This window comes from Trifolium pratense, linkage group LG3, assembly GCF_020283565.1.
Source record: "Trifolium pratense cultivar HEN17-A07 linkage group LG3, ARS_RC_1.1, whole genome shotgun sequence".
NCBI classification, from domain to species: domain Eukaryota; kingdom Viridiplantae; phylum Streptophyta; class Magnoliopsida; order Fabales; family Fabaceae; genus Trifolium; species Trifolium pratense.
The window spans coordinates 25,251,974-25,279,427 of record NC_060061.1 but is presented as its reverse complement, the minus strand read 5'-3'; the positions used below and the strand labels follow the sequence as shown (position 1 = coordinate 25,279,427).

Below are 27,454 nucleotides of genomic sequence, written 5' to 3'. Positions count from 1 at the left end.
CATCCTTGCTGTGGGTTTTATATTTGACATGGGCTCTGTTGTTCTTTCGACTATGCGATGTGGGACTCTTATGCTATAACTTCTTGTGTACTAGTGTTCTGTTAGCTACACTATTATGTAACAGTATTTATAAATATTCACAACAAAAGTTGTTTTGATTATGCAATGAATAACAACTTCATCGGTAAACAGTAATTACTATAAGTTTTTCATGAGCTGGCTTCTAAATCTTGGTAAATTTGCAGTTTGGTTTGAGTGGTCCTTCTTCCATAAATGTTTGAGTGGTTGAGATATGATCCAAATTAAAATGTTAAACCTTTGTAGTGCTGTTTTTAGGACTGCATTTGGGCCAACTACAGATTATGGAAGGACAACGCACATAATTTGCCAAAGAACTGGATTGTTACTCATGAGAATACAAAAGTAATATGATTAGTTTATTCATTTTGTATGCATTTTTGCCATGTTTCCCTCAAGAACTTGTCTAGTCACTTTTTTATTAAATTATTTCATGGATTCGTGAAATATAGTTTCCAATTTTTCACGGGAAAGATAGTCGTGAGTTAACTAAAAAAGAGACCATAAGAGTGAGAGAAATTCAAAAAAGGTTTCATTATGATTTAAAACCGTAATACTTACATATTTCAAATCCTATTTTTTTTATAAGATATTTCATCTCCCATGATAACTTTTTTTTTTGTTAAAACGTTATAACATGTCAAAAGTGATTGTTAAAAAAATACATGTCAAAAGTAGTTGGGGAGAACCAACATTTAAGAAACCATGTTCCAATTTAATACTACACCATCTTGGATACATTAAGTCCCACATCGGCTAGAATATGGCACAAGTAAGTGTTTATAAAGGCTTGACATGCTAGTAAGTTCGCCGAGCTGAGTAGCGACAGCTTGTGACCCGAGTGGGGGCAACAAGGTGATGGAACATGGCTTAGGCTTAACAGGTTGGACTGGTTTGTGCACCATGATGGTCTGCCCGCTCCAAGTTGAGAGTTGAGCCATGGGACTTGAGCGAAGGCACGAGTCTTGTGGGTCTTAGAAAGGAGGGTACAGCGTGAGGCTGGTTTCACAGAGCAGCGAACACCTCCTACTCCTAACAGTGGAGGGATTACAGGCCGCTGCATCTCCAGCCCACAACACCTGGTGAGCCTAGCCCCTTGAACCATCATTTTTTGTGGGTTCCTACTGGGGGTGCCATTTAGGGAAGATAAGCCCCCGCAATAAACTTTATTTATAATTAAAAGTAATATCTTATTGACTATAATATCTTATACTCTCTTTGCGGAGAAATTCTATGTCATATATGAGTATTGAAATGAGTATTTATTTTTGGTAATGAGTTGAACCTTTCATGTAAAATCATTTACGCTCATAAATATGAAAATCGTCCCCGCAATTTAATTTTCTTTCATTTACTAGACATGACTACCGACCCTTACAAACTTGTGTATTTTCAAACACATGTAAGGTTAAATGAAGGAATATTAGGCGCATAAATAAAATAAGAGAAAATTTTTGATGTTGAATTGGTGGGGTGCGCCAGGCAATTGCAATAGTGCAACGCAGAAGCGACACATGAGAGTCCCAATAGCAAGCTACTTTAGTGGAACCTCCCCCTCAAGATATAAATTTTATATCGCGTGGACCATTGGCCCACATATTAGATATTAAACTGATAAGAACAGCTACTACACTTGATCTTAGCCAAAAGGCCGAGAAAGGTATGAGTTGAAATACATCCTTGCCGTGGGTTTTATATTTGACATGGGCTCTGTTGTTCTTTCGACTATGCGATGTGGGACTCTTATGCTATAACTTCTTGTGTACTAGTGTTCTGTTAGCTACACTTTTATGTAACAGTATTTAAAAATATTCACAACAAAAGTTGTTTTGATAATCAGCTTGATGGCTTATAGTGTTTCTATACTAGTGCTCGTCTTCTAGTCAGTATGCTTGACAAATATCTTAATTATAGTGAAAGCATGTTTTTTTAAATGCTACCTACCAAGTGTTCTCATTTTTTGTTCCATTGCTAGTTCAGTTCAAGTGAAATCATTTTCAGTTACAGCTTATGAATTTTTTTAACAAATCAAAGTGGAAATCTTTTTATTTAATATTGTCATTATGCAATGAATAACAACTTCATCGGTAAACAGTAATTACTATAAGTTTTTCATGAGCTGGCTTCTAAATCTTGGTAAATTTGCAGTTTGGTTTGAGTGGTCCTTCTTCCATAAATGTTTGAGTGGTTGAGATATGATCCAAATTAAAATGTTAAACCTTTGTAGTGCTGTTTTTAGGACTGCATTTGGGCCAACTACAGATTATGGAAGGACAACGCACATAATTTGCCAAAGAACTGGATTGTTACTCATGAGAATACAAAAGTAATATGATTAGTTTATTCATTTTGTATGCATTTTTGCCATGTTTCCCTCAAGAACTTGTCTAGTCACTTTTTTATTAAATTATTTCATGGATTCGTGAAATATAGTTTCCAATTTTTCACGGGAAAGATAGTCGTGAGTTAACTAAAAAAGAGACCATAAGAGTGAGAGAAATTCAAAAAAGGTTTCATTATGATTTAAAACCGTAATACTTACATATTTCAAATCCTATTTTTTTTATAAGATATTTCATCTCCCATGATAACTTTTTTTTTTGTTAAACGTTATAACATGTCAAAAGTGATTGTTAAAAAAATACATGTCAAAAGTAGTTGGGGAGAACCAACATTTAAGAAACCATGTTCCAATTTAATACTACACCATCTTGGATACATTAAGTCCCACATCGGCTAGAATATGGCACAAGTAAGTGTTTATAAAGGCTTGACATGCTAGTAAGTTCGCCGAGCTGAGTAGCGACAGCTTGTGACCCGAGTGGGGGCAACAAGGTGATGGAACATGGCTTAGGCTTAACAGGTTGGACTGGTTTGTGCACCATGCTGGTCTGCCCGCTCCAAGTTGAGAGTTGAGCCATGGGACTTGAGCGAAGGCACGAGTTGTAACGACCCAAAATTTAGTATTCGTTATTTAATTATTTTATTACGCGAGGGCGTGATTTATAATTAAATTATTAAGCGGCGAATAATCATTTAGCGCAAACGTAAGTTAATGAGCGAGAAGTTATGTTGTTTGGGCCTTTGGGCGTGGAATAGGCATTGGGCCTAAGCCAAGTGGGCTTTGATCCATGAGAATAGAGAGAGCTATAAGTAGCAAGTCAACCATGAATAGTCTCATAATTATGTTTCATGAGAAAGGAAGATTGAGAGCTTAGCTAGGGCAAGGAGCTCATGAGGGAGAGGTAGAGCTCGTGGGAGAGAAAGAGAAGAGCAAGCTTGTGGATTCGTCGAGCTAAGGTACGAGAGTTAGATTACATATTCGTGAGTGATTCGAAAGAGGGGAGGATGTCGATTCCTCCATTCCCAAACTCTTTCCACTCTATTTTCTTGTGGGTTTCGTGGGTGATTTTCTTAATGGAAAATGGATCCTTTTGATCCTAACATGTGTAGTGAACTCATGGTAGATGAGGTAAACAACTTTGGGGAGTTGAAAGTGGGTATATGTAGATGTTTGATCAATGATTTGCATGTTTTGTTAAACTTGCTTATTTTGCAAGAAATTGACATGATTTTGATTGTTTGATGTATTTGGATGTTTGGAAGGGATGATTAATGTTCCTTGATACCATATATGCTTGAATTAGCTGTTTATAAGAATTTATAACATGTCTAGATGGATTTTTGAGTTGATTTGAGGTTAAACCGCCTTATTGAAACTCAAGAACAGATATTTTTCTGGTATAGTTCGCTAAGCGACCAGGAGTTCGCTGTAGCGAACAGGTTCGCTGAAGCTCGCCGAAGCTCGCTATGAGCAGGTGATCCCCTGGTGAGGTTCGCCATGTCTCGCTAAGCCCTCGCTTAGCGAAGGCCTCTGTGACAGCAATTGTTGTTGATGTTTATAAGTGTAACTAGGCACTTGTAACATGGTTTAAGGGTATCCTTACATGATTGTTGATACATGTTGATACTATTAATGCTTATTGTTGATCGTTATATGATTGATAAACGTGTATGCAATAAGTTGTAGCTTAAAGTGAGCAATGTGATGTTTTATCATTAATTTGCAATGATAAGAGAATGATGTATGTTTTATGACATAAGTGTAAATGAAACCTTGTGTGTATAAAAATGGTTATGCAGATAATTATCATGTGAATAATTATGATTGGAGTGATAGGATATTGTGTTATCCTAGTGTGTTAGATGTTGGAATTGTGTTTCCGCATCAGTGAATGAATAGCTTCGAGCTAGATAGCGTCATGTATTTGATGTGTTTAAAAGTAATCATGCATTCATGAATAATTGTGTTATGGGAATCATGTGAATTCCAATAATTGATGAAAATGGACTATGTTTATGAAAAGTGGCCGAAGATGGGATTATGTTATCCGAGATCTGGAGCCCATATCCAAACACGATATAAAACTGTGTGACTCCTCTTTATGGGAGAGATGGTTGATGATAACCATATCCTACATGATATAAAACTGTTATTGAGCTTATCCAAGGGAGATAAGGTGGTTCGGTAAGTTCCGACGCATCCAACAAGATGTAAAACTGGGTTCATCTTAAATGGGGTGAATAGCAGCATCCAACAAGATGTAAAACTGGGTTCATCTTAAATGGGGTGAATAGCAGCATCCAACATGATGTAAAACTGGTTTGGTCCACCATTGGTGAGACGCTTATCCTGCATGATGTAAAACTGCTGATGTAGAGTCCGTACATGACTATAATCTGAACAGTCCGTACATGACTATAATCTGAACAGTCCGTACATGACTGAAAACTGAACAGTCCGTCATGACTGAAATCTGAACAATGTAAAATTGGTACCACATGCATTAGTCGTGTCTAGGGATGACATGACATTGGATAATTGGCATTAGATGCATTAGGGTAAATGCACATGTATTTGATAATTGTTATGTGACATTATCTGATTGGATTGTAATGTGTTTTCCGTATGTGTTAAGCTTTGGTATTTACTAATTGTTTAATACGGTGATTGTTTGCCATGACTTGGAACAAGTGTAGAGTCCGTCATGACTATAAAATGAACAAGTGTAGAGTCCGTCATGACTATAAAATGAACAAGTGTAGAGGCCGTCATGACTATAAAATGAACACTTTGGTAGTGTCCGAGAAGACGTGAAACTATATGATTGGTGTGTTTGTAAATGAATGATTAATTGGTAGTCGTATTTGACGATGTATGTGCGTGAGTTAGAAATGTATGATAGCGTGTGAAGTGTGTAGTATACTACTCACACTTATATTTATGTTTATGTTTTCTAACTCTCTGCTTTGTGTTAATTGCTGGACCTTTGGGGGTCCAGGTTGACAGGTTATGTGTTAGCCTCGTCCGAGTGCAATGGTGAAGCTCTGCTCTGATTGAGACACGGGAAAAAGGGGTTTTTATATGTATATGCATGTAGTCCTCTTAGTATACTCTGTTGGTCTTAAGCTTTCATTTGAAAAGTATCCGTTTTGTATAACTAATAACGCATCGTTCGATGCGAGGTTTTGTTTTTAGTTCATTCGAATATTTTACTAGATAAATGTATTAGTATTATCTTTGAATGAAGTTTGTGATATTCAAACCAGCGCTTTATAATCATATTTTCAATTTTTCCGCTGCGTATTTTCGAAAAAGATTTTATAAAGGCAGAGTTAATTAAATAACGGGTTTGGGTGTTACACGAGTCTTGTGGGTCTTAGAAAGGAGGGTACAGCGTGAGGCTGGTTTCACAGAGCAGCGAACACCTCCTACTCCTAACAGTGGAGGGATTACAGGCCGCTGCACCTCCAGCCCACAACACCTGGTGAGCCTAGCCCCTTGAACCATCATTTTTTGTGGGTTCCTACTGGGGGTGCCATTTAGGGAAGATAAGCCCCCGCAATAAACTTTATTTATAATTAAAAGTAATATCTTATTGACTATAATATCTTATACTCTCTTTGCGGAGAAATTCTATGTCATATATGAGTATTGAAATGAGTATTTATTTTTGGTAATGAGTTGAACCTTTCATGTAAAATCATTTACGCTCATAAATATGAAAATCGTCCCCGCAATTTAATTTTCTTTCATTTACTAGACATGACTACCGACCCTTACAAACTTGTGTATTTTCAAACACATGTAAGGTTAAATGAAGGAATATTAGGCGCATAAATAAAATAAGAGAAAATTTTTGATGTTGAATTGGTGGGGTGCGCCAGGCAATTGCAATAGTGCAACACAGAAGCGACACATGAGAGTCCCAATAGCAAGCTACTTTAGTGGAACCTCCCCCTCAAGATATAAATTTTATATCGCGTGGACCATTGGCCCACATATTAGATATTAAACTGATAAGAACAGATACTACACTTGATCTTAGCCAAAAGGCCGAGAAAGGTATGAGTTGAAATACATCCTTGCCGTGGGTTTTATATTTGACATGGGCTCTGTTGTTCTTTCGACTATGCGATGTGGGACTCTTATGCTATAACTTCTTGTGTACTAGTGTTCTGTTAGCTACACTTTTATGTAACAGTATTTAAAAATATTCACAACAAAAGTTGTTTTGATAATCAGCTTGATGGCTTATAGTGTTTCTATACTAGTGCTCGTCTTCTAGTCAGTATGCTTGACAAATATCTTAATTATAGTGAAAGCATGTTTTTTTAAATGCTACCTACCAAGTGTTCTCATTTTTTGTTCCATTGCTAGTTCAGTTCAAGTGAAATCATTTTCAGTTACAGCTTATGAATTTTTTTAACAAATCAAAGTGGAAATCTTTTTATTTAATATTGTATTTATGCAATGAATAACAACTTCATCGGTAAACAGTAATTACTATAAGTTTTTCATGAGCTGGCTTCTAAATCTTGGTAAATTTGCAGTTTGGTTTGAGTGGTCCTTCTTCCATAAATGTTTGAGTGGTTGAGATATGATCCAAATTAAAATGTTAAACCTTTGTAGTGCTGTTTTTAGGACTGCATTTGGGCCAACTACAGATTATGGAAGGACAACGCACATAATTTGCCAAAGAACTGGATTGTTACTCATGAGAATACAAAAGTAATATGATTAGTTTATTCATTTTGTATGCATTTTTGCCATGTTTCCCTCAAGAACTTGTCTAGTCACTTTTTTATTAAATTATTTCATGGATTCGTGAAATATAGTTTCCAATTTTTCACGGGAAAGATAGTCGTGAGTTAACTAAAAAAGAGACCATAAGAGTGAGAGAAATTCAAAAAAGGTTTCATTATGATTTAAAACCGTACTTCTTACATATTTCAAATCCTATTTTTTTTATAAGATATTTCATCTCCCATGATAACTTTTTTTTTTTGTTAAAACGTTATAACATGTCAAAAGTGATTGTTAAAAAAATACATGTCAAAAGTAGTTGGGGAGAACCAACATTTAAGAAACCATGTTCCAATTTAATACTACACCATCTTGGATACATTAAGTCCCACATCGGCTAGAATATGGCACAAGTAAGTGTTTATAAAGGCTTGACATGCTAGTAAGTTCGCCGAGCTGAGTAGCGACAGCTTGTGACCCGAGTGGGGGCAACAAGGTGATGGAACATGGCTTAGGCTTAACAGGTTGGACTGGTTTGTGCACCATGCTGGTCTGCCCGCTCCAAGTTGAGAGTTGAGCCATGGGACTTGAGCGAAGGCACGAGTTGTAACGACCCAAAATTTAGTATTCGTTATTTAATTATTTTATTACGCGAGGGCGTGATTTATAATTAAATTATTAAGCGGCGAATAATCATTTAGCGCAAACGTAAGTTAATGAGCGAGAAGTTATGTTGTTTGGGCCTTTGGGCGTGGAATAGGCATTGGGCCTAAGCCAAGTGGGCTTTGATCCATGAGAATAGAGAGAGCTATAAGTAGCAAGTCAACCATGAATAGTCTCATAATTATGTTTCATGAGAAAGGAAGATTGAGAGCTTAGCTAGGGCAAGGAGCTCATGAGGGAGAGGTAGAGCTCGTGGGAGAGAAAGAGAAGAGCAAGCTTGTGGATTCGTCGAGCTAAGGTACGAGAGTTAGATTACATATTCGTGAGTGATTCGAAAGAGGGGAGGATGTCGATTCCTCCATTCCCAAACTCTTTCCACTCTATTTTCTTGTGGGTTTCGTGGGTGATTTTCTTAATGGAAAATGGATCCTTTTGATCCTAACATGTGTAGTGAACTCATGGTAGATGAGGTAAACAACTTTGGGGAGTTGAAAGTGGGTATATGTAGATGTTTGATCAATGATTTGCATGTTTTGTTAAACTTGCTTATTTTGCAAGAAATTGACATGATTTTGATTGTTTGATGTATTTGGATGTTTGGAAGGGATGATTAATGTTCCTTGATACCATATATGCTTGAATTAGCTGTTTATAAGAATTTATAACATGTCTAGATGGATTTTTGAGTTGATTTGAGGTTAAACCGCCTTATTGAAACTCAAGAACAGATATTTTTCTGGTATAGTTCGCTAAGCGACCAGGAGTTCGCTGTAGCGAACAGGTTCGCTGAAGCTCGCCGAAGCTCGCTATGAGCAGGTGATCCCCTGGTGAGGTTCGCCATGTCTCGCTAAGCCCTCGCTTAGCGAAGGCCTCTGTGACAGCAATTGTTGTTGATGTTTATAAGTGTAACTAGGCACTTGTAACATGGTTTAAGGGTATCCTTACATGATTGTTGATACATGTTGATACTATTAATGCTTATTGTTGATCGTTATATGATTGATAAACGTGTATGCAATAAGTTGTAGCTTAAAGTGAGCAATGTGATGTTTTATCATTAATTTGCAATGATAAGAGAATGATGTATGTTTTATGACATAAGTGTAAATGAAACCTTGTGTGTATAAAAATGGTTATGCAGATAATTATCATGTGAATAATTATGATTGGAGTGATAGGATATTGTGTTATCCTAGTGTGTTAGATGTTGGAATTGTGTTTCCGCATCAGTGAATGAATAGCTTCGAGCTAGATAGCGTCATGTATTTGATGTGTTTAAAAGTAATCATGCATTCATGAATAATTGTGTTATGGGAATCATGTGAATTCCAATAATTGATGAAAATGGACTATGTTTATGAAAAGTGGCCGAAGATGGGATTATGTTATCCGAGATCTGGAGCCCATATCCAAACACGATATAAAACTGTGTGACTCCTCTTTATGGGAGAGATGGTTGATGATAACCATATCCTACATGATATAAAACTGTTATTGAGCTTATCCAAGGGAGATAAGGTGGTTCGGTAAGTTCCGACGCATCCAACAAGATGTAAAACTGGGTTCATCTTAAATGGGGTGAATAGCAGCATCCAACAAGATGTAAAACTGGGTTCATCTTAAATGGGGTGAATAGCAGCATCCAACATGATGTAAAACTGGTTTGGTCCACCATTGGTGAGACGCTTATCCTGCATGATGTAAAACTGCTGATGTAGAGTCCGTACATGACTATAATCTGAACAGTCCGTACATGACTATAATCTGAACAGTCCGTACATGACTGAAAACTGAACAGTCCGTCATGACTGAAATCTGAACAATGTAAAATTGGTACCACATGCATTAGTCGTGTCTAGGGATGACATGACATTGGATAATTGGCATTAGATGCATTAGGGTAAATGCACATGTATTTGATAATTGTTATGTGACATTATCTGATTGGATTGTAATGTGTTTTCCGTATGTGTTAAGCTTTGGTATTTACTAATTGTTTAATACGGTGATTGTTTGCCATGACTTGGAACAAGTGTAGAGTCCGTCATGACTATAAAATGAACAAGTGTAGAGTCCGTCATGACTATAAAATGAACAAGTGTAGAGGCCGTCATGACTATAAAATGAACACTTTGGTAGTGTCCGAGAAGACGTGAAACTATATGATTGGTGTGTTTGTAAATGAATGATTAATTGGTAGTCGTATTTGACGATGTATGTGCGTGAGTTAGAAATGTATGATAGCGTGTGAAGTGTGTAGTATACTACTCACACTTATATTTATGTTTATGTTTTCTAACTCTCTGCTTTGTGTTAATTGCTGGACCTTTGGGGGTCCAGGTTGACAGGTTATGTGTTAGCCTCGTCCGAGTGCAATGGTGAAGCTCTGCTCTGATTGAGACACGGGAAAAAGGGGTTTTTATATGTATATGCATGTAGTCCTCTTAGTATACTCTGTTGGTCTTAAGCTTTCATTTGAAAAGTATCCGTTTTGTATAACTAATAACGCATCGTTCGATGCGAGGTTTTGTTTTTAGTTCATTCGAATATTTTACTAGATAAATGTATTAGTATTATCTTTGAATGAAGTTTGTGATATTCAAACCAGCGCTTTATAATCATATTTTCAATTTTTCCGCTGCGTATTTTCGAAAAAGATTTTATAAAGGCAGAGTTAATTAAATAACGGGTTTGGGTGTTACACGAGTCTTGTGGGTCTTAGAAAGGAGGGTACAGCGTGAGGCTGGTTTCACAGAGCAGCGAACACCTCCTACTCCTAACAGTGGAGGGATTACAGGCCGCTGCACCTCCAGCCCACAACACCTGGTGAGCCTAGCCCCTTGAACCATCATTTTTTGTGGGTTCCTACTGGGGGTGCCATTTAGGGAAGATAAGCCCCCGCAATAAACTTTATTTATAATTAAAAGTAATATCTTATTGACTATAATATCTTATACTCTCTTTGCGGAGAAATTCTATGTCATATATGAGTATTGAAATGAGTATTTATTTTTGGTAATGAGTTGAACCTTTCATGTAAAATCATTTACGCTCATAAATATGAAAATCGTCCCCGCAATTTAATTTTCTTTCATTTACTAGACATGACTACCGACCCTTACAAACTTGTGTATTTTCAAACACATGTAAGGTTAAATGAAGGAATATTAGGCGCATAAATAAAATAAGAGAAAATTTTTGATGTTGAATTGGTGGGGTGCGCCAGGCAATTGCAATAGTGCAACACAGAAGCGACACATGAGAGTCCCAATAGCAAGCTACTTTAGTGGAACCTCCCCCTCAAGATATAAATTTTATATCGCGTGGACCATTGGCCCACATATTAGATATTAAACTGATAAGAACAGATACTACACTTGATCTTAGCCAAAAGGCCGAGAAAGGTATGAGTTGAAATACATCCTTGCCGTGGGTTTTATATTTGACATGGGCTCTGTTGTTCTTTCGACTATGCGATGTGGGACTCTTATGCTATAACTTCTTGTGTACTAGTGTTCTGTTAGCTACACTTTTATGTAACAGTATTTAAAAATATTCACAACAAAAGTTGTTTTGATAATCAGCTTGATGGCTTATAGTGTTTCTATACTAGTGCTCGTCTTCTAGTCAGTATGCTTGACAAATATCTTAATTATAGTGAAAGCATGTTTTTTTAAATGCTACCTACCAAGTGTTCTCATTTTTTGTTCCATTGCTAGTTCAGTTCAAGTGAAATCATTTTCAGTTACAGCTTATGAATTTTTTTAACAAATCAAAGTGGAAATCTTTTTATTTAATATTGTATTTATGCAATGAATAACAACTTCATCGGTAAACAGTAATTACTATAAGTTTTTCATGAGCTGGCTTCTAAATCTTGGTAAATTTGCAGTTTGGTTTGAGTGGTCCTTCTTCCATAAATGTTTGAGTGGTTGAGATATGATCCAAATTAAAATGTTAAACCTTTGTAGTGCTGTTTTTAGGACTGCATTTGGGCCAACTACAGATTATGGAAGGACAACGCACATAATTTGCCAAAGAACTGGATTGTTACTCATGAGAATACAAAAGTAATATGATTAGTTTATTCATTTTGTATGCATTTTTGCCATGTTTCCCTCAAGAACTTGTCTAGTCACTTTTTTATTAAATTATTTCATGGATTCGTGAAATATAGTTTCCAATTTTTCACGGGAAAGATAGTCGTGAGTTAACTAAAAAAGAGACCATAAGAGTGAGAGAAATTCAAAAAAGGTTTCATTATGATTTAAAACCGTACTTCTTACATATTTCAAATCCTATTTTTTTTATAAGATATTTCATCTCCCATGATAACTTTTTTTTTTTGTTAAAACGTTATAACATGTCAAAAGTGATTGTTAAAAAAATACATGTCAAAAGTAGTTGGGGAGAACCAACATTTAAGAAACCATGTTCCAATTTAATACTACACCATCTTGGATACATTAAGTCCCACATCGGCTAGAATATGGCACAAGTAAGTGTTTATAAAGGCTTGACATGCTAGTAAGTTCGCCGAGCTGAGTAGCGACAGCTTGTGACCCGAGTGGGGGCAACAAGGTGATGGAACATGGCTTAGGCTTAACAGGTTGGACTGGTTTGTGCACCATGCTGGCCTGCCCGCTCCAAGTTGAGAGTTGAGCCATGGGACTTGAGCGAAGGCACGAGTCTTGTGGGTCTTAGAAAGGAGGGTACAGCGTGAGGCTGGTTTCACAGAGCAGCGAACACCTCCTACTCCTAAGAGTGGAGGGATTACAGGCCGCTGCACCTCCAGCCCACAACACCTGGTGAGCCTAGCCCCTTGAACCATCATTTTTTGTGGGTTCCTACTGGGGGTGCCATTTTGGGAAGATAAGCCCCCGCAATAAACTTTATTTATAATTAAAAGTAATATCTTATTGACTATAATATCTTATACTCTCATTGCGGAGAAATTCTATGTCATATATGAGTATTGAAATGAGTATTTATTTTTGGTAATGAGTTGAACCTTTCATGTAAAATCATTTACGCTCATAAATATGAAAATCGTCCCCGCAATTTAATTTTCTTTCATTTACTAGACATGACTACCGACCCTTACAAACTTGTGTATTTTCAAACACATGTAAGGTTAAATGAAGGAATATTAGGCGCATAAATAAAATAAGAGAAAAATTTTTATGTTGAATTGGTGGGGTGCGCCAGGCAATTGCAATAGTGCAACACAGAAGCGACACATGAGAGTCCCAATAGCAAGCTAGTTTAGTGGAACCTCCCCCTCAAGATATATATTTAATATCGCGTGGACCATTGGCCCACATATTAGATATTAAACTGATAAGAACAGATACTACACTTGATCTTAGCCAAAAGGCCGAGAAAGGTATGAGTTGAAATACATCCTTGCTGTGGGTTTTATATTTGACATGGGCTCTGTTGTTCTTTCGACTATGCGATGTGGGACTCTTATGCTATAACTTCTTGTGTACTAGTGTTCTGTTAGCTACACTTTTATGTAACAGTATTTAAAAATATTCACAACAAAAGTTGTTTTGATAATCAGCTTGATGGCTTATAGTGTTTCTATACTAGTGCTCGTCTTCTAGTCAGTATGCTTGACAAATATCTTAATTATAGTGAAAGCATGTTTTTTTAAATGCTACCTACCAAGTGTTCTCATTTTTTGTTCCATTGCTAGTTCAGTTCAAGTGAAATCATTTTCAGTTACAGCTTATGAATTTTTTTAACAAATCAAAGTGGAAATCTTTTTATTTAATATTGTCATTATGCAATGAATAACAACTTCATCGGTAAACAGTAATTACTATAAGTTTTTCATGAGCTGGCTTCTAAATCTTGGTAAATTTGCAGTTTGGTTTGAGTGGTCCTTCTTCCATAAATGTTTGAGTGGTTGAGATATGATCCAAATTAAAATGTTAAACCTTTGTAGTGCTGATTTTAGGACTACATTTGGGCCAACTACATATTATGGAAGGACAACGCACATAATTTGCCAAAGAACTGGATTGTTACTCATGAGAATACAAAAGTAATATGATTAGTTTATTCATTTTGTATGCATTTTTGCCATGTTTCCCTCAAGAACTTGTCTAGTCACTTTTTTATTAAATTATTTCATGGATTCGTGAAATATAGTTTCCAATTTTTCACGGGAAAGATAGTCGTGAGTTAACTAAAAAAGAGACCATAAGAGTGAGAGAAATTCAAAAAAGGTTTCATTATGATTTAAAACCGTAATTCTTACATATTTCAAATCCTATTTTTTTTATAAGATATTTCATCTCCCATGATAACTTTTTTTTTTGTTAAAACGTTATAACATGTCAAAAGTGATTGTTAAAAAAATACATGTCAAAAGTAGTTGGGGAGAACCAACATTTAAGAAACCATGTTCCAATTTAATACTACACCATCTTGGATACATTAAGTCCCACATCGGCTAGAATATGACACAAGTAAGTGTTTATAAAGGCTTGACATGCTAGTAAGTTCGCCGAGCTGAGTAGCGACAGCTTGTGACCCGAGTGGGGGCAACAAGGTGATGGAACATGGCTTAGGCTTAACAGGTTGGACTGGTTTGTGCACCATGCTGGCCTGCCCGCTCCAAGTTGAGAGTTGAGCCATGGGACTTGAGCGAAGGCACGAGTCTTGTGGGTCTTAGAAAGGAGGGTACAGCGTGAGGCTGGTTTCACAGAGCAGCGAACACCTCCTACTCCTAACAGTGGAGGGATTACAGGCCGCTGCACCTCCAGCCCACAACACCTGGTGAGCCTAGCCCCTTGAACCATCATTTTTTGTGGGTTCCTACTGGGGGTGCCATTTAGGGAAGATAAGCCCCCGCAATAAACTTTATTTATAATTAAAAGTAATATCTTATTGACTATAATATCTTATACTCTCTTTGCGGAGAAATTCTATGTCATATATGAGTATTGAAATGAGTATTTATTTTTGGTAATGAGTTGAACCTTTCATGTAAAATCATTTACGCTCATAAATATGAAAATCGTCCCCGCAATTTAATTTTCTTTCATTTACTAGACATGACTACCGACCCTTACAAACTTGTGTATTTTCAAACACATGTAAGGTTAAATGAAGGAATATTAGGCGCATAAATAAAATAAGAGAAAATTTTTGATGTTGAATTGGTGGAGTGCGCCAGGCAATTGCAATAGTGCAACACAGAAGCGACACATGAGAGTCCCAATAGCAAGCTAGTTTAGTGGAACCTCCCCCTCAAGATATATATTTAATATCGCGTGGACCATTGGCCCACATATTAGATATTAAACTGATAAGAACAGATACTACACTTGATCTTAGCCAAAAGGCCGAGAAAGGTATGAGTTGAAATACATCCTTGCTGTGGGTTTTATATTTGACATGGGCTCTGTTGTTCTTTCGACTATGCGATGTGGGACTCTTATGCTATAACTTCTTGTGTACTAGTGTTCTGTTAGCTACACTTTTATGTAACAGTATTTAAAAATATTCACAACAAAAGTTGTTTTGATAATCAGCTTGATGGCTTATAGTGTTTCTATACTAGTGCTCGTCTTCTAGTCAGTATGCTTGACAAATATCTTAATTATAGTGAAAGCATGTTTTTTTAAATGCTACCTACCAAGTGTTCTCATTTTTTGTTCCATTGCTAGTTCAGTTCAAGTGAAATCATTTTCAGTTACAGCTTATGAATTTTTTTAACAAATCAAAGTGGAAATCTTTTTATTTAATATTGTCATTATGCAATGAATAACAACTTCATCGGTAAACAGTAATTACTATAAGTTTTTCATGAGCTGGCTTCTAAATCTTGGTAAATTTGCAGTTTGGTTTGAGTGGTCCTTCTTCCATAAATGTTTGAGTGGTTGAGATATGATCCAAATTAAAATGTTAAACCTTTGTAGTGCTGATTTTAGGACTACATTTGGGCCAACTACATATTATGGAAGGACAACGCACATAATTTGCCAAAGAACTGGATTGTTACTCATGAGAATACAAAAGTAATATGATTAGTTTATTCATTTTGTATGCATTTTTGCCATGTTTCCCTCAAGAACTTGTCAAGTCACTTTTTTATTAAATTATTTCATGGATTCGTGAAATATAGTTTCCAATTTTTCACGGGAAAGATAGTCGTGAGTTAACTAAAAAAGAGACCATAAGAGTGAGAGAAATTCAAAAAAGGTTTCATTATGATTTAAAACCGTAATTCTTACATATTTCAAATCCTATTTTTTTTATAAGATATTTCATCTCCCATGATAACTTTTTTTTTTGTTAAAACGTTATAACATGTCAAAAGTGATTGTTAAAAAAATACATGTCAAAAGTAGTTGGGGAGAACCAACATTTAAGAAACCATGTTCCAATTTAATACTACACCATCTTGGATACATTAAGTCCCACATCGGCTAGAATATGACACAAGTAAGTGTTTATAAAGGCTTGACATGCTAGTAAGTTCGCCGAGCTGAGTAGCGACAGCTTGTGACCCGAGTGGGGGCAACAAGGTGATGGAACATGGCTTAGGCTTAACAGGTTGGACTGGTTTGTGCACCATGCTGGCCTGCCCGCTCCAAGTTGAGAGTTGAGCCATGGGACTTGAGCGAAGGCACGAGTCTTGTGGGTCTTAGAAAGGAGGGTACAGCGTGAGGCTGGTTTCACAGAGCAGCGAACACCTCCTACTCCTAACAGTGGAGGGATTACAGGCCGCTGCACCTCCAGCCCACAACACCTGGTGAGCCTAGCCCCTTGAACCATCATTTTTTGTGGGTTCCTACTGGGGGTGCCATTTAGGGAAGATAAGCCCCCGCAATAAACTTTATTTATAATTAAAAGTAATATCTTATTGACTATAATATCTTATACTCTCTTTGCGGAGAAATTCTATGTCATATATGAGTATTGAAATGAGTATTTATTTTTGGTAATGAGTTGAACCTTTCATGTAAAATCATTTACGCTCATAAATATGAAAATCGTCCCCGCAATTTAATTTTCTTTCATTTACTAGACATGACTACCGACCCTTACAAACTTGTGTATTTTCAAACACATGTAAGGTTAAATGAAGGAATATTAGGCGCATAAATAAAATAAGAGAAAATTTTTGATGTTGAATTGGTGGAGTGCGCCAGGCAATTGCAATAGTGCAACACAGAAGCGACACATGAGAGTCCCAATAGCAAGCTAGTTTAGTGGAACCTCCCCCTCAAGATATATATTTAATATCGCGTGGACCATTGGCCCACATATTAGATATTAAACTGATAAGAACAGATACTACACTTGATCTTAGCCAAAAGGCCGAGAAAGGTATGAGTTGAAATACATCCTTGCTGTGGGTTTTATATTTGACATGGGCTCTGTTGTTCTTTCGACTATGCGATGTGGGACTCTTATGCTATAACTTCTTGTGTACTAGTGTTCTGTTAGCTACACTTTTATGTAACAGTATTTAAAAATATTCACAACAAAAGTTGTTTTGATAATCAGCTTGATGGCTTATAGTGTTTCTATACTAGTGCTCGTCTTCTAGTCAGTATGCTTGACAAATATCTTAATTATAGTGAAAGCATGTTTTTTTAAATGCTACCTACCAAGTGTTCTCATTTTTTGTTCCATTGCTAGTTCAGTTCAAGTGAAATCATTTTCAGTTACAGCTTATGAATTTTTTTAACAAATCAAAGTGGAAATCTTTTTATTTAATATTGTCATTATGCAATGAATAACAACTTCATCGGTAAACAGTAATTACTATAAGTTTTTCATGAGCTGGCTTCTAAATCTTGGTAAATTTGCAGTTTGGTTTGAGTGGTCCTTCTTCCATAAATGTTTGAGTGGTTGAGATATGATCCAAATTAAAATGTTAAACCTTTGTAGTGCTGATTTTAGGACTACATTTGGGCCAACTACATATTATGGAAGGACAACGCACATAATTTGCCAAAGAACTGGATTGTTACTCATGAGAATACAAAAGTAATATGATTAGTTTATTCATTTTGTATGCATTTTTGCCATGTTTCCCTCAAGAACTTGTCTAGTCACTTTTTTATTAAATTATTTCATGGATTCGTGAAATATAGTTTCCAATTTTTCACGGGAAAGATAGTCGTGAGTTAACTAAAAAAGAGACCATAAGAGTGAGAGAAATTCAAAAAAGGTTTCATTATGATTTAAAACCGTAATTCTTACATATTTCAAATCCTATTTTTTTTATAAGATATTTCATCTCCCATGATAACTTTTTTTTTGTTAAAACGTTATAACATGTCAAAAGTGATTGTTAAAAAAATACATGTCAAAAGTAGTTGGGGAGAACCAACATTTAAGAAACCATGTTCCAATTTAATACTACACCATCTTGGATACATTAAGTCCCACATCGGCTAGAATATGACACAAGTAAGTGTTTATAAAGGCTTGACATGCTAGTAAGTTCGCCGAGCTGAGTAGCGACAGCTTGTGACCCGAGTGGGGGCAACAAGGTGATGGAACATGGCTTAGGCTTAACATGTTGGACTGGTTTGTGCACCATGCTGGCCTGCCCGCTCCAAGTTGAGAGTTGAGCCATGGGACTTGAGCGAAGGCACGAGTCTTGTGGGTCTTAGAAAGGAGGGTACAGCGTGAGGCTGGTTTCACAGAGCAGCGAACACCTCCTACTCCTAACAGTGGAGGGATTACAGGCCGCTGCACCTCCAGCCCACAACACCTGGTGAGCCTAGCCCCTTGAACCATCATTTTTTGTGGGTTCCTACTGGGGGTGCCATTTAGGGAAGATAAGCCCCCGCAATAAACTTTATTTATAATTAAAAGTAATATCTTATTGACTATAATATCTTATACTCTCTTTGCGGAGAAATTCTATGTCATATATGAGTATTGAAATGAGTATTTATTTTTGGTAATGAGTTGAACCTTTCATGTAAAATCATTTACGCTCATAAATATGAAAATCGTCCCCGCAATTTAATTTTCTTTCATTTACTAGACATGACTACCGACCCTTACAAACTTGTGTATTTTCAAACACATGTAAGGTTAAATGAAGGAATATTAGGCGCATAAATAAAATAAGAGAAAATTTTTGATGTTGAATTGGTGGAGTGCGCCAGGCAATTGCAATAGTGCAACACAGAAGCGACACATGAGAGTCCCAATAGCAAGCTAGTTTAGTGGAACCTCCCCCTCAAGATATATATTTAATATCGCGTGGACCATTGGCCCACATATTAGATATTAAACTGATAAGAACAGATACTACACTTGATCTTAGCCAAAAGGCCGAGAAAGGTATGAGTTGAAATACATCCTTGTTGTGGGTTTTATATTTGACATGGGCTCTGTTGTTCTTTCGACTATGCGATGTGGGACTCTTATGCTATAACTTCTTGTGTACTAGTGTTCTGTTAGCTACACTTTTATGTAACAGTATTTAAAAATATTCACAACAAAAGTTGTTTTGATAATCAGCTTGATGGCTTATAGTGTTTCTATACTAGTGCTCGTCTTCTAGTCAGTATGCTTGACAAATATCTTAATTATAGTGAAAGCATGTTTTTTTAAATGCTACCTACCAAGTGTTCTCATTTTTTGTTCCATTGCTAGTTCAGTTCAAGTGAAATCATTTTCAGTTACAGCTTATGAATTTTTTTAACAAATCAAAGTGGAAATCTTTTTATTTAATATTGTCATTATGCAATGAATAACAACTTCATCGGTAAACAGTAATTACTATAAGTTTTTCATGAGCTGACTTCTAAATCTTGGTAAATTTGCAGTTTGGTTTGAGTGGTCCTTCTTCCATAAATGTTTGAGTGGTTGAGATATGATCCAAATTAAAATGTTAAACCTTTGTAGTGCTGTTTTTAGGACTGCATTTGGGCCAACTACAGATTATGGAAGGACAACGCACATAATTTGCCAAAGAACTGGATTGTTACTCATGAGAATACAAAAGTAATATGATTAGTTTATTCATTTTGTATGCATTTTTGCCATGTTTCCCTCAAGAACTTGTCTAGTCACTTTTTTATTAAATTATTTCATGGATTCGTGAAATATAGTTTCCAATTTTTCACGGGAAAGATAGTCGTGAGTTAACTAAAAAAGAGACCATAAGAGTGAGAGAAATTCAAAAAAGGTTTCATTATGATTTAAAACCGTAATTCTTACATATTTCAAATCCTATTTTTTTTATAAGATATTTCATCTCCCATGATAACATTTTTTTTTTGTTAAAACGTTATAACATGTCAAAAGTGATTGTTAAAAAAATACATGTCAAAAGTAGTTGGGGAGAACCAACATTTAAGAAACCATGTTCCAATTTAATACTACACCATCTTGGATACATTAAGTCCCACATCGGCTAGAATATGGCACAAGTAAGTGTTTATAAAGGCTTGACATGCTAGTAAGTTCGCCGAGCTGAGTAGCGACAGCTTGTGACCCGAGTGGGGGCAACAAGGTGATGGAACATGGCTTAGGCTTAACAGGTTGGACTGGTTTGTGCACCATGCTGGCCTGCCCGCTCCAAGTTGAGAGTTGAGCCATGGGACTTGAGCGAAGGCACGAGTCTTGTGGGTCTTAGAAAGGAGGGTACAGCGTGAGGCTGGTTTCACAGAGCAGCGAACACCTCCTACTCCTAACAGTGGAGGGATTACAGGCCGCTGCACCTCCAGCCCACAACACCTGGTGAGCCTAGCCCCTTGAACCATCATTTTTTGTGGGTTCCTACTGGGGTGCCATTTAGGGAAGATAAGCCTCCGCAATAAACTTTATTTATAATTAAAAGTAATATCTTATTGACTATAATATCTTATACTCTCTTTGCGGAGAAATTCTATGTCATATATGAGTATTGAAATGAGTATTTATTTTTGGTAATGAGTTGAACCTTTCATGTAAAATCATTTACGCTCATAAATATGAAAATCGTCCCCGCAATTTAATTTTCTTTCATTTACTAGACATGACTACCGACCCTTACAAACTTGTGTATTTTCAAACACATGTAAGGTTAAATGAAGGAATATTAGGCGCATAAATAAAATAAGAGAAAATTTTTGATGTTGAATTGGTGGAGTGCGCCAGGCAATTGCAATAGTGCAACACAGAAGCGACACATGAGAGTCCCAATAGCAAGCTAGTTTAGTGGAACCTCCCCCTCAAGATATATATTTAATATCGCGTGGACCATTGGCCCACATATTAGATATTAAACTGATAAGAACAGATACTACACTTGATCTTAGCCAAAAGGCCGAGAAAGGTATGAGTTGAAATACATCCTTGCTGTGGGTTTTATATTTGACATGGGCTCTGTTGTTCTTTCGACTATGCGATGTGGGACTCTTATGCTATAACTTCTTGTGTACTAGTGTTCTGTTAGCTACACTTTTATGTAACAGTATTTAAAAATATTCACAACAAAAGTTGTTTTGATAATCAGCTTGATGGCTTATAGTGTTTCTATACTAGTGCTCGTCTTCTAGTCAGTATGCTTGACAAATATCTTAATTATAGTGAAAGCATGTTTTTTTAAATGCTACCTACCAAGTGTTCTCATTTTTTGTTCCATTGCTAGTTCAGTTCAAGTGAAATCATTTTCAGTTACAGCTTATGAATTTTTTTAACAAATCAAAGTGGAAATCTTTTTATTTAATATTGTCATTATGCAATGAATAACAACTTCATCGGTAAACAGTAATTACTATAAGTTTTTCATGAGCTGGCTTCTAAATCTTGGTAAATTTGCAGTTTGGTTTGAGTGGTCCTTCTTCCATAAATGTTTGAGTGGTTGAGATATGATCCAAATTAAAATGTTAAACCTTTGTAGTGCTGATTTTAGGACTACATTTGGGCCAACTACATATTATGGAAGGACAACGCACATAATTTGCCAAAGAACTGGATTGTTACTCATGAGAATACAAAAGTAATATGATTAGTTTATTCATTTTGTATGCATTTTTGCCATGTTTCCCTCAAGAACTTGTCAAGTCACTTTTTTATTAAATTATTTCATGGATTCGTGAAATATAGTTTCCAATTTTTCACGGGAAAGATAGTCGTGAGTTAACTAAAAAAGAGACCATAAGAGTGAGAGAAATTCAAAAAAGGTTTCATTATGATTTAAAACCGTAATTCTTACATATTTCAAATCCTATTTTTTTTATAAGATATTTCATCTCCCATGATAACTTTTTTTTTTGTTAAAACGTTATAACATGTCAAAAGTGATTGTTAAAAAAATACATGTCAAAAGTAGTTGGGGAGAACCAACATTTAAGAAACCATGTTCCAATTTAATACTACACCATCTTGGATACATTAAGTCCCACATCGGCTAGAATATGACACAAGTAAGTGTTTATAAAGGCTTGACATGCTAGTAAGTTCGCCGAGCTGAGTAGCGACAGCTTGTGACCCGAGTGGGGGCAACAAGGTGATGGAACATGGCTTAGGCTTAACAGGTTGGACTGGTTTGTGCACCATGCTGGCCTGCCCGCTCCAAGTTGAGAGTTGAGCCATGGGACTTGAGCGAAGGCACGAGTCTTGTGGGTCTTAGAAAGGAGGGTACAGCGTGAGGCTGGTTTCACAGAGCAGCGAACACCTCCTACTCCTAACAGTGGAGGGATTACAGGCCGCTGCACCTCCAGCCCACAACACCTGGTGAGCCTAGCCCCTTGAACCATCATTTTTTGTGGGTTCCTACTGGGGGTGCCATTTAGGGAAGATAAGCCCCCGCAATAAACTTTATTTATAATTAAAAGTAATATCTTATTGACTATAATATCTTATACTCTCTTTGCGGAGAAATTCTATGTCATATATGAGTATTGAAATGAGTATTTATTTTTGGTAATGAGTTGAACCTTTCATGTAAAATCATTTACGCTCATAAATATGAAAATCGTCCCCGCAATTTAATTTTCTTTCATTTACTAGACATGACTACCGACCCTTACAAACTTGTGTATTTTCAAACACATGTAAGGTTAAATGAAGGAATATTAGGCGCATAAATAAAATAAGAGAAAATTTTTGATGTTGAATTGGTGGAGTGCGCCAGGCAATTGCAATAGTGCAACACAGAAGCGACACATGAGAGTCCCAATAGCAAGCTAGTTTAGTGGAACCTCCCCCTCAAGATATATATTTAATATCGCGTGGACCATTGGCCCACATATTAGATATTAAACTGATAAGAACAGATACTACACTTGATCTTAGCCAAAAGGCCGAGAAAGGTATGAGTTGAAATACATCCTTGTTGTGGGTTTTATATTTGACATGGGCTCTGTTGTTCTTTCGACTATGCGATGTGGGACTCTTATGCTATAACTTCTTGTGTACTAGTGTTCTGTTAGCTACACTTTTATGTAACAGTATTTAAAAATATTCACAACAAAAGTTGTTTTGATAATCAGCTTGATGGCTTATAGTGTTTCTATACTAGTGCTCGTCTTCTAGTCAGTATGCTTGACAAATATCTTAATTATAGTGAAAGCATGTTTTTTTAAATGCTACCTACCAAGTGTTCTCATTTTTTGTTCCATTGCTAGTTCAGTTCAAGTGAAATCATTTTCAGTTACAGCTTATGAATTTTTTTAACAAATCAAAGTGGAAATCTTTTTATTTAATATTGTCATTATGCAATGAATAACAACTTCATCGGTAAACAGTAATTACTATAAGTTTTTCATGAGCTGGCTTCTAAATCTTGGTAAATTTGCAGTTTGGTTTGAGTGGTCCTTCTTCCATAAATGTTTGAGTGGTTGAGATATGATCCAAATTAAAATGTTAAACCTTTGTAGTGCTGTTTTTAGGACTGCATTTGGGCCAACTACAGATTATGGAAGGACAACGCACATAATTTGCCAAAGAACTGGATTGTTACTCATGAGAATACAAAAGTAATATGATTAGTTTATTCATTTTGTATGCATTTTTGCCATGTTTCCCTCAAGAACTTGTCTAGTCACTTTTTTATTAAATTATTTCATGGATTCGTGAAATATAGTTTCCAATTTTTCACGGGAAAGATAGTCGTGAGTTAACTAAAAAAGAGACCATAAGAGTGAGAGAAATTCAAAAAAGGTTTCATTATGATTTAAAACCGTAATTCTTACATATTTCAAATCCTATTTTTTTTATAAGATATTTCATCTCCCATGATAACATTTTTTTTTTGTTAAAACGTTATAACATGTCAAAAGTGATTGTTAAAAAAATACATGTCAAAAGTAGTTGGGGAGAACCAACATTTAAGAAACCATGTTCCAATTTAATACTACACCATCTTGGATACATTAAGTCCCACATCGGCTAGAATATGGCACAAGTAAGTGTTTATAAAGGCTTGACATGCTAGTAAGTTCGCCGAGCTGAGTAGCGACAGCTTGTGACCCGAGTGGGGGCAACAAGGTGATGGAACATGGCTTAGGCTTAACAGGTTGGACTGGTTTGTGCACCATGCTGGCCTGCCCGCTCCAAGTTGAGAGTTGAGCCATGGGACTTGAGCGAAGGCACGAGTCTTGTGGGTCTTAGAAAGGAGGGTACAGCGTGAGGCTGGTTTCACAGAGCAGCGAACACCTCCTACTCCTAACAGTGGAGGGATTACAGGCCGCTGCACCTCCAGCCCACAACACCTGGTGAGCCTAGCCCCTTGAACCATCATTTTTTGTGGGTTCCTACTGGGGTGCCATTTAGGGAAGATAAGCCTCCGCAATAAACTTTATTTATAATTAAAAGTAATATCTTATTGACTATAATATCTTATACTCTCTTTGCGGAGAAATTCTATGTCATATATGAGTATTGAAATGAGTATTTATTTTTGGTAATGAGTTGAACCTTTCATGTAAAATCATTTACGCTCATAAATATGAAAATCGTCCCCGCAATTTAATTTTCTTTCATTTACTAGACATGACTACCGACCCTTACAAACTTGTGTATTTTCAAACACATGTAAGGTTAAATGAAGGAATATTAGGCGCATAAATAAAATAAGAGAAAATTTTTGATGTTGAATTGGTGGGGTGCGCCAGGCAATTGCAATAGTGCAACACAGAAGCGACACATGAGAGTCCCAATAGCAAGCTAGTTTAGTGGAACCTCCCCCTCAAGATATAAATTTAATATCGCGTGGACCATTGGCCCACATATTAGATATTAAACTGATAAGAACAGATACTACACTTGATCTTAGCCAAAAGGCCGAGAAAGGTATGAGTTGAAATACATCCTTGCTGTGGGTTTTATATTTGACATGGGCTCTGTTGTTCTTTCGACTATGCGATGTGGGACTCTTATGCTATAACTTCTTGTGTACTAGTGTTCTGTTAGCTACACTTTTATGTAACAGTATTTAAAAATATTCACAACAAAAGTTGTTTTGATAATCAGCTTGATGGCTTATAGTGTTTCTATACTAGTGCTCGTCTTCTAGTCAGTATGCTTGACAAATATCTTAATTATAGTGAAAGCATGTTTTTTTAAATGCTACCTACCAAGTGTTCTCATTTTTTGTTCCATTGCTAGTTCAGTTCAAGTGAAATCATTTTCAGTTACAGCTTATGAATTTTTTTAACAAATCAAAGTGGAAATCTTTTTATTTAATATTGTCATTATGCAATGAATAACAACTTCATCGATAAACAGTAATTACTATAAGTTTTTCATGAGCTGACTTCTAAATCTTGGTAAATTTGCAGTTTGGTTTGAGTGGTCCTTCTTCCATAAATGTTTGAGTGGTTGAGATATGATCCAAATTAAAATGTTAAACCTTTGTAGTGCTGTTTTTAGGACTGCATTTGGGCCAACTACAGATTATGGAAGGACAACGCACATAATTTGCCAAAGAACTGGATTGTTACTCATGAGAATACAAAAGTAATATGATTAGTTTATTCATTTTGTATGCATTTTTGCCATGTTTCCCTCAAGAACTTGTCTAGTCACTTTTTTATTAAATTATTTCATGGATTCGTGAAATATAGTTTCCAATTTTTCACGGGAAAGATAGTCGTGAGTTAACTAAGAAAGAGACCATAAGAGTGAGAGAAATTCAAAAAAGGTTTCATTATGATTTAAAACCGTAATTCTTACATATTTCAAATCCTATTTTTTTTATAAGATATTTCATCTCCCATGATAACATTTTTTTTTGTTAAAACGTTATAACATGTCAAAAGTGATTGTTAAAAAAATACATGTCAAAAGTAGTTGGGGAGAACCAACATTTAAGAAACCATGTTCCAATTTAATACTACACCATCTTGGATACATTAAGTCTGTAACACCCTAACCCATACTACCCTTAAAAACGTAATTTTAAAAACTTTTCAACAAGTGTAAAGGCAGAGTGCCACGCGGTAATTAAAACACAAGCATACACACAGAGCGTCATGAAGTTTAACATGAAAAGCAACAGCGGAATCATAACAAACCAAGTAGGCATATATATATATACATATATATATATATATATATACATAAGCCATATTCATCCCTAAGGATGTCACTTATACAAGAACTAGCATATCAAAAAGGTAACACCGATATACGATGAAATCCAAGCGTAAACCCCGACTCGATGTTACATTACCAGAGCATTTACTATTTACAAACTCTAGTCAAAAGCTAGTACTAAGAGGAGTAATCTATGCTAAGTCTCCTCACCAAAAGGTATTTCCACACCACGCTACAACAGCAGTCTAAACGTCGGCACAGTCCTCAGCCTGAATATCTGAACCCCCAAAGGTCCAGCAAATAACACAAAGCAGAGAGTTAGAAAAACATAATCGCATATCATACGAGCATAAGAAAGGTCTTGCACTTTCGAACTACATCATACATATTCTAACTCACGCCAAAGCATCGCACTAAACGATTATCAATTAATAAGGTTCAACACAATTTCAACCAAATAATGTCACATACCATTTATCAAATATATGCGCATTTACCCTAAGGTATCTAATGCCAATTAATTCACTGTCATGCCATCCCTAGACATAACTAAATGCATGTGGTACCAAGATGTCTCACCAACGGTGGACCAAGAACAGTTTTATATCATGCTGGATATGTCGGAACTTACCGAACCATCTTATCTCCCTTGGATAAGCCAACACAGTTTTATATCCTGTTGGATAGCAACTCCGGACTCATGGATTCATCTAATCCGATCCTCGGCTTCATTATGGACACATAATCCATTTTCGTTATTGGAACCCAAGTTTCCAATGTTCACATACAATCATGAATGCATGCATGTATACACATATCAACCATATGATATTCTCTAGCTCGAAGCTACTCTTTTATGAATGCGGGAACACAATCCTAACACATTCACTTAACATTGCAAATTAATGCCAAAACACAACATTGCTCACTTAAGCTACAACTTATTGCATACCCGTTTATCAATCATATAACGATTAACAATAAGCATTAACAGTATCAACATGTATCAACAATCATGTAAGGATACCCTTAAACCATGTTACAAGTGCCTAATTGCATTTAAAACAATTATCAAAAAGTTGCTGTCACAGTGCTGTTCGCTAAGCGAAT

General features: G+C 36.1%; 10 non-coding genes across 10 annotated transcripts; all 10 read right to left on the bottom strand.

The window, feature by feature from the left end:
- Positions 1 to 1,546: 1,546 nt before the first annotated feature.
- Positions 1,547 to 1,742, bottom strand: LOC123919128. The gene has a single exon (XR_006813057.1). It is a non-coding gene; the product is annotated as a U2 spliceosomal RNA (small nuclear RNA).
- Positions 1,743 to 6,292: 4,550 nt separating this feature from the next.
- LOC123919117 lies at positions 6,293 to 6,488 on the bottom strand. The gene has a single exon (XR_006813046.1). It is a non-coding gene; the product is annotated as a U2 spliceosomal RNA (small nuclear RNA).
- Positions 6,489 to 11,040: 4,552 nt separating this feature from the next.
- LOC123919116 lies at positions 11,041 to 11,236 on the bottom strand. Its single transcript, XR_006813045.1, has one exon. It is a non-coding gene; the product is annotated as a U2 spliceosomal RNA (small nuclear RNA).
- Positions 11,237 to 13,022: 1,786 nt separating this feature from the next.
- Positions 13,023 to 13,218, bottom strand: LOC123919120. The gene has a single exon (XR_006813049.1). It is a non-coding gene; the product is annotated as a U2 spliceosomal RNA (small nuclear RNA).
- Positions 13,219 to 15,003: 1,785 nt separating this feature from the next.
- LOC123919126 lies at positions 15,004 to 15,199 on the bottom strand. The gene has a single exon (XR_006813055.1). It is a non-coding gene; the product is annotated as a U2 spliceosomal RNA (small nuclear RNA).
- Positions 15,200 to 16,984: 1,785 nt separating this feature from the next.
- LOC123919125 lies at positions 16,985 to 17,180 on the bottom strand. The gene has a single exon (XR_006813054.1). It is a non-coding gene; the product is annotated as a U2 spliceosomal RNA (small nuclear RNA).
- A 1,784-nt stretch (positions 17,181 to 18,964) lies between these two features.
- On the bottom strand, positions 18,965 to 19,160 carry LOC123919124. Its single transcript, XR_006813053.1, has one exon. It is a non-coding gene; the product is annotated as a U2 spliceosomal RNA (small nuclear RNA).
- Positions 19,161 to 20,945: 1,785 nt separating this feature from the next.
- On the bottom strand, positions 20,946 to 21,141 carry LOC123919123. The gene has a single exon (XR_006813052.1). It is a non-coding gene; the product is annotated as a U2 spliceosomal RNA (small nuclear RNA).
- A 1,785-nt stretch (positions 21,142 to 22,926) lies between these two features.
- LOC123919122 lies at positions 22,927 to 23,122 on the bottom strand. Its single transcript, XR_006813051.1, has one exon. It is a non-coding gene; the product is annotated as a U2 spliceosomal RNA (small nuclear RNA).
- Positions 23,123 to 24,907: 1,785 nt separating this feature from the next.
- LOC123919115 lies at positions 24,908 to 25,103 on the bottom strand. Its single transcript, XR_006813044.1, has one exon. It is a non-coding gene; the product is annotated as a U2 spliceosomal RNA (small nuclear RNA).
- Between the last annotated feature and the right edge of the window lie 2,351 nt (positions 25,104 to 27,454).